Source organism: Molossus molossus, unplaced genomic scaffold (genome assembly GCF_014108415.1).
Source record: "Molossus molossus isolate mMolMol1 unplaced genomic scaffold, mMolMol1.p scaffold_m16_p_4, whole genome shotgun sequence".
In the NCBI taxonomy this organism is placed as follows: Eukaryota; Metazoa; Chordata; class Mammalia; order Chiroptera; family Molossidae; genus Molossus; species Molossus molossus.
Genome location: NW_023425377.1, coordinates 80,306,507 through 80,314,062, shown reverse-complemented (window position 1 = coordinate 80,314,062; position 7,556 = coordinate 80,306,507). Strand labels below are relative to the sequence as shown.

At 52.0% G+C, this 7,556-nt stretch overlaps 1 non-coding gene across 1 annotated transcript; it reads left to right on the top strand.

Moving 5' to 3' along the window:
* The first annotated feature begins 7,414 nt into the window (after positions 1-7,414).
* On the top strand, positions 7,415-7,477 carry LOC118616645. The gene has a single exon (XR_004956631.1). It is a non-coding gene; the product is annotated as a U7 small nuclear RNA (small nuclear RNA).
* Positions 7,478-7,556: the final 79 nt, after the last annotated feature.

The window sequence follows — 7,556 nt, the reverse complement described above, 5'->3', positions numbered from 1 at the left end:
CTAAACAGGGGCTCTCAGCTCCTCACTGCCACAGGTGAACAGTTTTCCCCATTTCACAGATAAGCAAATTGAGGCTCAGAGATGCCATTTGACCCAAGTGAGAGGTTCAAGGCAGGCCTGACTGGCTTGGGGGCTATGTGAGTGTAACCTTGCACTGTTCCCCCCAGCCCTCCCTGACCACTGCGTCCTTCAAACTGCTTTGATGATGGCCTGGCATCAGCTCAGCCACCTGTGACTCAAGCAGGCTCTGTTCCCAGACTGACTTGTTGGCCAAAGGCCCAGAAACTGCATCCCAGGAGGCCAAAAGCCAGGCCCTCCTCAGGCCGAGGGGGTGGTTCCCTTCCTGGCCCCCTGACTCCCAGAGGTGCAGAAAGAGGACCTGAGTGCCTCTGACTCATGGTTCCCCACCCCTAAGGCCAGCCCAGGGCCCTGCACAGGAGAAGTCATCACTGGGACAAGCTATGTGACCTGGGATGAGCTATGTGACCTGGGACAGTTCTCTTCTCTGAGCTTCCCTCTCTTCCTCCTGATGCCTGCCTCTCAGGGGTCTTGAAGAAAAGTTTACTAAGCACCTACTATGTACCAGGAGGGAGAGATGCTGGAGAGGAACAGGGGACTTGCCATGGAAGGGGAGTGGAACAGACTCATGAAATAATCACCAAGTGGGGTGGAAAACTCAGAGAGATACCCAGTGCTCGGCTTAGGCTGGGGGTCAGGGATGATTCTTCAGGGAGGGGTCACTGGAGATGAGTCCTATAGGGTGAGGGGGGCTAACCAACACAATGGTTTGGGTTCAAATTTTGGTCCTGCCACTTCCTGAACAATACCCATGTTCTAGGGCTGCAGAGACTCCGGTCCTGATGACAGAGGGGGACACCACAGTGCTGGTGGCTCTGTCCAGCTTGTGGTAATTGTTCTAGACTGCTGGCTGAAGAGCAGGGTGAGGCCAAGGGCACATGCCATCTTAGGACTTTGGCATGGCTGCTCCCACGGCCTCCACTACCCTTCCCCCAGACATCTGCCCAGATCCTCTTCGATTTCCTTCTGACTCACATCTCCCCACCCCTTGCCGCCTCTCTCATCATTCCCTCCTCACCACTTCTCTAGTTAAGATGCTCTATAATTTGCTGATTATCCTGTTTATTATGTGGCCTTTTAAAAAAATTGCTGTGGCTCCAATAGGCACACAGTAGGTATGCAATGAACATTGGTTGAATGGACCAGTGACCCAATGACAATGAGGGTGGTAGATTTTGCTCCCAGAGGTGGAGTTTCTGGGGAGTCTGAGGTTGGGGGAAGCAGCACCCTGTTTCTCTCAAATGGTCTTCTGTTCTCTGAAACCACTGCTTGTCTTCTTTCTGTCCTTGGCCAGCATCTTCTTACATTGTCCCCAGTGTGAGCCCACCGAGGGCAGGGACCACTCCTGTCTTGCTCACTGCTGTGCCCCTGGAGCAGATAGTAGGTGCTCAGCAAATGGCTAGACTACGCACTTTGGCATTCGGAAAGAGAGGGAGGTGGGCTCAGCACCCCCAGTGGGATGCTACCATGGGGAGCAAAGGGTGCGTGGGAAGAGGGTGCAGCTAGGAGGTAGAACCTCCCAGGCAGTGGGGTGGCAAGGTTACCTGGTTGCCAAGGTTACAACCACCTGTGAGGGGGATGTTGCTGTGGAGACAGACCACCTGGGAGGAGAGGGTGGCTCCAGGTGGGGAAGCCATGGGAGGAGTTGTGGGGAGGGTGCAGTCAGGAGCTCAGGAGGCTTCCCAAGTCCCTCTGGGGAGGAGGGTGCAGCAGAGGCCACGGGCTCTCCCTATCCTGCATCTTTGTGCCTGGAAAAGCCAGCAGGAGTCCTTATGTGGCCATAATTCTTTCTAAAATTAAAAGCCCTCTGCCTGGCGAGTGTGGCTCAGTGGTTGAGTGTTGACCCATGCACCAAGAGGTCATCTGTTCGATTCCTGGTCAGGGCACGTGCCCAGGTTGTGGGCCTGATCCCCAGTGGGGGGCATGCAGGAGGCGGCCAATTGATGTTCTCTCTCATCGATGTTTCTATCTCTCCCTCTCCCTTCCTCTCTCTCTCAAATCAATAAAGGAAAAAAAAGCTCTCCTCCTCTGGTCCTCTTTCTTTCTTTTTTTTTATATCCTCACCCGAGGACATTTTTCCAGAGGACATTTTTCCATTTTTGTTCAGACAGAGTGGGAGGGAGAGAGAGGAAGAGACAGAGAGAAACATCGACGTGAAAGGGACACATCGAGTGGCTGCCACCTGCACGACCCAACCAGGGCCGGGGACAAATTACAACCGAGGTACATGCCCTTAGCGAGAACCGAACCTGGGTCTCTCTGGACTGCAGGCCAACACTCTAACCGCTGAGCCAAACCGGCCAGGGCCTCTGGTCCTCTTTCTCCAGCAAGATGCGCAGGATTGGCAATTTCAGCTGGTGGAGGGAGGCTGTAGGGGAAGGTGGCCTGGGAGCCTCAGGTGTGGCCCCAGACAAGTGGCATCCCCTTTGTAATTGGGTGTGGAGCCATCGGGTGTTGAGTGGCAAAGGTGCATGCAGAGTGATTGAGGCTTTGGGCTCCAGGTCCAGACTCCTGGAGTTGTGCTGGGTCCCTGTGTGTGACCCAACGCTACTGAGAGAACCTCTCTGAGCCCCAGTCACCCCATCTGTAACATGGAAATAATACGAATCCCTCTAGGTTGTATAGTACACCAGGAAGGTTGTTTTCTGCCTCCAGCTCTTTATTTCTGGGTGATTTCTGACCCCTGCTGGCTCTGGTCAATATGGCATGGCCCAGATGGGTGGGTGGGAGTTGGCAGGGTGGGTAAAGGAACCCCAGGTTGCTGACGTGGGTCCTGAATGGAGGTAGAAAGCTTGAAAAGACAGGAAGGCCAACATTTATAGGGCATCAGAGACCTCCCACCATGTATCTCCTAGTCTAATGGTTGTGCGGAAACTGTCCTGCAGACAGTCGGGGCTCTGGGTAGGCTTAGAGCTGGGGAGGGATATGTTGAGAGCAGTGGGGGTCAAGAGGGCTATATGGAGGGACGTCCTCACTCTCTTAGTCTAAACCGACCCGGAGTTCAAACCAACATCCCTGTGGATCCAAGACCACCCCCATATTTGCAAAGTTTCCCATTCACAGAACCCTCTTTCTCTTACATCCACATCCTCATCTGAGTCCAAGCAGAACTGGATTTCTCTGTTGTTTCACTGACTAGGAACCCAGGATCCAGAAACAGATAGCCACATGCTGACACTGTGGAGGGCTTCTGGGCTTTGCAGCAAAGTGTCCCAGGCTACAGGAATTGTCCGGTCCTTTCACTTGAGCTCAGGGATTTCAGTGAGATCTCCCCTTGGCTGTTGGTAGTAGGAATGGACCTGCAGCAGGAGAGCAAGGGCACCTCCCAGCTCCAGACTGGAATCAGGGCGGTGGGCAATGATTCCTTTCCTTCTCTGCACCCCCCCCCCACGTGATCCCCTACTCATTCAGCTTTGGGCTTCAGTTTCTGCACCCATGAGACAGTCAGTGTTGGTGGCTTTAGAGCACAGGAGATGGGGGGCAGGTGTAGGAGGCTGTGTGACCCTTAAAAAGTTGCTGAACCTCTCTGGGCCTCAGCTTCCTCATCTGTTAACAGGGATAATGAGAGGGTTTGGGGTAAGACTAGGTGAATCAGAAGGGGTGGTTACCCATCCTTTACAAAAGCTGTTTTGTGTACAAGGTAGCTGGTTGGGGGGGCAGGGCTGACCATCACTAATATCAAGATCCTGTCTACCTTTCAGAAACTCCAGAGAGGTAGTGTCATAGGGCTTTCTGGCTGATCTGAGCTCAGGCTGGGGTCTGTCTCTTTCTGCCAGTCTGCTAAGGACTCTTGTGATGTCTCCCAGAGTTGGGCCTCGGCAGACAACACGAGAGACCTCTCAGCCAGCACCCAGAAGCTGTGGGCCATGGTGATCATCTGCATGTGCAGACCAAGCCACCCCTGGTCTGGTGGCCTAAGCCCTTGCCCCATGTTCTGAGGGCCGCAAGGACCATGGGCTGAGAGCTGGAAGGATGGGATCCAGGCAGGGGTCAGCAGGTATTAAGGCTCTCTACTGGCTGTGAGGGCCGGGGATTTACACTGGGTCCAGGAGAGCAGGGAGGGTGGGGACCGAGTTTTGATGGCCAGGTGGCTGTGTCTTCATTTCTCTCTCTCTCTCGCTGCTGCCATCTGCCTCTGTCTGCCATCTACATCACTGCAAATCTGTCTCTGCGTCTCCTCATGTGCTTCTGGCCTTCCCTTTCTCTGACTCCTTGTAAAATATTAAAATTTTCAGATAATATTAAATGTAAAATATGAAATAATCTCTCCTTGTGAAATATTAAAACAAGAAGAATAAGCTAACAGGCTCCTTTGATCACTATTTTCAATTCCAGGTCAGCATGGGTCCTTCCAGATCTTTCCTATACATAAAAATGTCACCTGAGGACATTTTTGCATTTAGATACAGTGGGAGGGTGCCCTGGCCGGTTTGGCTCAGCCGTTGGAGCATCGGCCCACGGATCGGAGTCCCAGGTTCAGTTCCCGCTAAGGCCAAGTATCTCAGTTGCAGTTTGTTCTCGGCCCCGGGGGCCGTGTGGGTGGCAACCACTCAATGTGTCTCTTTCACATCAATGTTTCTCTCTCTCCCTCCCGCTCTATCTGAAGATAAATGCAAAAAGAAAAAAAAAAAAGCCCTCTGGTAAGGATAAAAAAATAAAATAGATACAGTGGGAGGGAGAGAAGGGGAAGACAGAGAAAGAGAGAGAAACATTGAAGTGAGAGAGACACATCGACTGGCACCCACACAACCCCAACCGGGGCTGGGGACAAACTGCAACTGAGGTACATGCCCTTAGTGAGAACCGAACCTGGGACTCTCTGGTCCACGGGCTGACGTTCTAACTGCTGAGCTAAACCGGCCAGGGCTCTCTATACATTTAAAAGAGTAGAAACATAAGATATTTTAAAATTTTATTATTTTAAATAAATGATATTGTACCATATGTATCAGCATGATAAACTTGTTTCCCTGTGAAATCTGTCACAGGCCTCAGTGAGCAAGTCTTAGTAACCTATCACTGTGTAACAAACATTCCCCAAGCTTAGTGGTATAAAACAGTTTATTTCTCATAATTCTGTGGGTTGGCTGCAAAGTTCCTCCCGGGTTAACTCGCCTGCAGGGTTCAGCAGAAGTGCTGAGACCCTCACTAGCGCACGTGCATTTGGTGCTGGCTGTTGGCTGGGGGGCCTCGTGCTCTGCCACAGGGCTACCCAGCTTCCTCATCTTTGCGCAGCATTCCGACAAAGGTAGAAGCCACAAGGCCCCTTTGCAAACCAGTTTCTGAGTTTCCACACCAGAACTTCTGGCATATACTTATCAGCAAAACAAACCCCTAGAATCCAAAGGGTGGAGGAATAACCTCCCCCCCCCCCCCTTTGCTAGGAAGAGCTACAGAGAATTTGTGCTTATATTTATTTATTTATTTTTTATCCTCACTCGAGGACATTTTTTTTCCATTTTTTGTTCAGATAGAGTGGGAGGGAGGGAGAGAGAGAAACATCGACGTGAAAGGGACACATTGAGTGGCTGCCACCTGCACGACCCAACCAGGGCCGGGGACAAACTGCAACTGAGGCACGTGCCCTTAGTGGGAACTGAACCTGTGTCTCTCTGGACCACAGGCTGACGCTCTAACCACTGAGCAAAACAGTCAGGGCTGTGCTTATATTTAAATACCCTGCACAGAGAGATTAATGTCTTTTTTTTTTTTTTTATCCTCACCCGAGGATATTTTTCCATTTTTTGTACAGACAGAGTGGGAGGGAGAGAGAGGAAGGGAGAGAGAGAGAAAAACATCGATGTGAAGGGACACATCGAGGGGCTGCCACCCGCACGACCAACCAGGGCCGGGGACAAACTGCAACCGAAGTACGTGCCCTTAACGGGAACCGAACCCGGGTCTCTCCGGACCGCAGGCCGACGCTCTAACCGCTGAGCCAAACCGGCCAGGGCAAGATTAATGTCTTTATAAAACATTACTTCACAGTTGTTACAGGAACCCAAGTTTATATAGCAGATCCCCTAGGGATGGGCAGCTAGGTTACTTCCAGTCTTTTACAAACTAGGTTAAAGCGACTCTCTAGGGCAAATATGGTTCAGTAGCAGGAGCTCATCTTATCTCCCTTTCTGAGGAGTTCTGCCTGAGACCCCAAGAAGTCAGGGTCTCCCTATTTTGGCCCCCCACGGCATTCTGCTCTCATCTTTAGACTTCAACACAAAGCTTATACTCTTAAATAACCCTCCACACAACTGCAGCCCAGTGCCTGGCCAGAGTTGATATGCAATGCCTTTGCTTGAACTTAAGAGAGAAGGAACTGGACCTCAGAGAGGTTGGGACACTTCCTCTAAGCCACACAGCAAGTGGTGGGAGATCTAAGCCTTAGACTTGGTGGCTGTCAAGGGCAGCTTTTGCCTTCATCAGTTTGCTAGGAGGTGAGGGGGTCAGTAGAAAATGGTCTGGAGCCTGGGAGCTGTTTTACGGGGCACAACTGTGGGACAGGGGTACCAAACACAAGACTTGCTTCCTCTACAACAGAAGCTGGGGGCTGGAAAACCAGGTGTTCCTCTGTCCTGGCCCTCAGCTGCCTAGAGGCTCTAATAAAATCTAATTAGTCTGCAAGCTTGCTGCTCCTCACCCATCCCACACAAGTCGAGCCCCTGGGCCCTCCGACTGCAAGCTCTCAGGTCTTAGCCTGTGTCTTGGCCTCAGGGCAGGCTGGGTGTGCAGAGCAAACACCTGGGTTCTGTCTCTCCATGGTGTGGCTTTCCTGCCCAAGTCCCAGTCCCTCAATTGTCAAATGAACAGAGGAATCACTCCCCAACAATGAGGCACAGAGGGTTGGATGTTGACATGCAGAGTGTGCCCAAGTTCTAGGTCACAGCCTTCCCTGGGGGTGCAATCCACCCACAGCTAGGCCAGCATCCCCACTGCCCAGCTATTAGAGGCTTTGGCTCTGGAATGAGGCCTCCGATGATGGACTGGTGGGGGTGGGCAGGGCCAGATGGCAGGAGGAGCCAGGAGTGTATGCACGAGCTGGCCCCACAGCCATCTTATTCCCAGCAGCTGGAGCTAATGCTGCCCGGCGTTAGCAGAGCCCAGATCCCAAGATAAGCAGGGAGCCAGCAGTTTGTTTATCTGGTGGCATGAACCCATCCAGCTGCTGCTTCCAGTGTGACCCCAGCTGTTAGCAAAGGGATTGTCAGCCCTACTGAGCAACAAATCAGACTGACGCGGTTGTTCTCAGCAGGCATAGTACAATGGGGTACAGAGTCCTAACAAGGCCAGTTTATGAAATGGGGGCCAGGAAAAGCCCTGCTTTTAAGAATGGGGCATTGAGTGCTTACAGCTCTTTTTGAATTTATCTAATAGGTCTTCCAGTTTTTACCAGAAGGCCCTAAAAAAAGGGGGGGAGGCATTGAGGGACATTCATGAGCATGACCCCTGAGTGGGAAGGACTGAGGGGAGGTGAGGTCAGA